A 3187-nucleotide genomic window follows, 5' to 3' on the forward strand; every position below is an offset into this window, starting at 1 on the left:
TCCAGGGAAGTGATCTTCTGCCTCTGTTCAGCACTTGCCAGATTGCACCTGAAGTGCTGTGTCCAGTTTGGGGCTCCCTAGGATGAGTATGGACACTAGTCTACTGGAACGAGTCCAGTGGACCACAGCAGTGGGCGCTGGAGCACGTGATGTGTGAGGACAGGATGCATGATCTCGGCTAGTCTAGCCTGGAGAAGGGAAGGCCAAGAGGAGATCTTATTGCAGTCTTCAACTATTTCATAGGGTTCATAGAGAAGAGGGAGCCAGGCACTTTGGGGGGGTGGGCACAGTGATAGAATGAGAAGCGATAGACAGAAGTTGCAACAAGGGAAATTCCGATTAGATATTAGGGGAAAAAAAGTTGTAATGAGAGCAGTCAGACATTGGACAAGTGCTCAGGGAGGCTGTGGTATCTGTTCTTGGAGATATTCAAAACTCAACGGGACAAGGCCCAGAGCAACTTGATCTAAGATGGCCCTACTTTGAGCAGTGGGTGGCACCAGATGACACAGAAGTCCCTTCAAACCTAAATTATTCTAAGTTTCTATGCTGATTTGACTCACCATAAGGGTAAGACTAATTGATCTGAATATTCTCTTAAAGCTCTGACCCCTAAGAAACTGACCCTGAAGTTTTTCTGATGTTTGAAAAAATGCGATATGCACATTCATATTTCACATTGCACACGTCATTTTTCAGAGGTATTTGGAAGAAAAAGTTAGAAATGTAAATTAAAAAGAGAAAAGATTTGTGACTCAAATTAAAAAAGGAGTAACAAAGTAGGGACTCTTCTTTTTTGATTTCCAGCTCACGGTTTTGGAAGATCTCACATAAGTTACAATTATTTATACTTTTATTCAAATACAATCTCACATATTTGCTCAGGGACATCTAATTGGCGTCACAGACAGGATGCCTTGAGATGAGAGTGTCGTACAACCTTATGGTGTGCTGAGCGATTATGTGTGAACGAGACGTACGAACAAGTACGAAACGACTGCGGAGTTCCGATCCGCGGTTCTGCTCTCCCGCGAGGGAAGCAGCCGGAGACGAACGAAGCGTAAGGAAGGAGTGAATGCTGAAATCTTTAGTATACTAGTTTATGGTTTGGCCTCCTGAGGGTGTATAGGGGAAACTTGGATTTTAAGGTGTGACCCCCTCAAGATGAAATTCCCTTTGTAGGACTTTTTTTTGTAGTAGTAGTAGTTTATGGTTTGGCCTCCTGAGGGTGGATAGGGGAAACTTGGATTTTAAGGTGTGACCCCCTCAGGATGAAATCCCCTTTGTAGGACATTTTTTGTAGTAGTCTACGGTTTGGCCTCCTGGGAGCGTATAGGGGAAACTTGGACTCCTTTAAGGTTTGGCCCTCCCAGGACGAAATCCCCTTTGTAGGATATGGCTGCTCAGAAGGCAGGTGATTTTTGTGAGGAAATCGAGAAATTATATGACCTTTTGGAAGTACACTGTTCTCGTCCCTCGCCCCCGGGACAAGACTGGGCACGGGACCATGGGTTCCAATTGCAAAGCGTAGTGGACCGAATAGCGGTCTTGCAAAAAGAAGCTAAAGTTAAGAGAGGAAAAGGAAAAGCTGTTGTTTGTGCCATGCTAGGAGCGTGCCTAGCAGCGGCGGTGGAGGACAGGCAGCGGGCACCTTGTCAGGCAGAGGCTGTGGTTGCCGCGCTGCAAGCGGCGCTAACACTGCTGCAAGAACAATTACGGGAAACCAAGCAGGCGCTGGAGGAGGAGAAGCACCAAAGTCTGATACTGAAAGAGGAGCTAAGAAACCAGCTCCTGAGGGAGGCAGACACCCTCACCGAAACTGAGGTGCTGCTCGAGGAGAAAGGGGTATGCCAAATTTACCCCCAAAGGGGCCTAAAAAGACTAAAGGAGGCCGTAGACGACCCCCTCCATATGTGCCCACTAGTCAAAATGGAATATATATATGAGGACGACAGCGACAACCGCCCTTAAGTTGTTACCAAAGAAATCCCTTTCACAGCTACTGAATTGGCCAAGCTGCGAAAAGATTTTGCTAGAACGGCTAGGGAATCCGAAACCAAATACGTGTGGAGGGTATCCCTGTCGGGGGGGGGGGGGGGGGGGAACGGGATCCTGCTATCGGAAAAGGAGGCAGAGGGATATTGGGGCCCAGGCGTGTTCTTGACGACGGGCGATCGCCGAGCCCCATGGTCCCTGACTCAGAGGGCCACATATTGGGCGGGGGGGGGCTGAACCCTTGGGAAAGGGGGGATCCCCTAGCTATAACAGGTTCTGTTGATCAGTTGCTGGAAAGTGTACAAAAGGCAGCTTGTCTGCAAATGATGTACAATCGGGAACTCAAGCCGAACCTGAGCTTTCCGATGTTATTGCCGGTAGATCCTGAGCGGATGATGCCCCTAATACAGGGACTTCCTGATTCCCTGAAACCTATTGGGATTCAATTGCAGGGGAGAATCCAAAATGTGCCCTGCGAGGAGAGGATCGCAGCTGCCCTGGAGGGGATGGTAACCCCCGAGCATCAGCGGCTGGGGGAAAAGCTGTGGACCTGGGGGGGAGATAGCCCGGGAACTGATCAATTATGGGAGGAAATACGGGCCAGTCGGCTGGACTTACCAAAAAGTGGAAACTAGGGCCGTGCGGGCGGCAGAGCCAGCAAACAAGCCGCTGGCATTCTCTGGGAGGAGCCCAGACTTGGCCAGAAGGGAAAGATCCCTGACCCGGCAGGGACTATGGCAATTGGGGCTACAAAAAGGCGTGCCCCGAGACTTGATGGACAGGCTCCCGATCAAAAAACTAGAGCTCCTGGTACAGAGATGGTCCGGACAGGGACCACCCCCCCAGACCGAAACCACCTTCCGCACCAGTGTTAAATGTGGGGGAGGCGTTTGAGGGTGATGAAAGGGAGGCGGAAAACTAGCTCCTCCGTCCCCTCAGGGTGAGGGGGGAGGCGGAGGGCGGATGTTTATAAGACAACTCACCTGCAATCATAAAGGAGATTTATTAATCACTGTAGCGGTGGGGCTGAAGAAAAGGCCTGTAACCTTTTTAATCAATACAGGGACGTCACCCCCTGACGGGGTGGCTCAGAGAGCCTTTGTACTTCCGTAACGGAAGGAGCCACTAAAGTATCAAATATACTTGGAGAGCAAAAGATGCTAGTGGGGAAACCCACTAGATTCACATAAAA

The 3187-nt window shown here is 49.8% G+C and overlaps 1 pseudogene; it reads left to right on the forward strand.

Annotated features, from left to right (window-relative positions):
* Positions 1-1446: 1446 nt before the first annotated feature.
* Positions 1447-2889, forward strand: LOC112979600 (uncharacterized; annotated as a pseudogene).
* The last annotated feature ends 298 nt before the right edge of the window (positions 2890-3187 follow it).

The sequence above is a fragment of the Dromaius novaehollandiae genome, chromosome 5 (genome assembly GCF_036370855.1).
Source record: "Dromaius novaehollandiae isolate bDroNov1 chromosome 5, bDroNov1.hap1, whole genome shotgun sequence".
NCBI lineage: Eukaryota > Metazoa > Chordata > Aves > Casuariiformes > Dromaiidae > Dromaius > Dromaius novaehollandiae.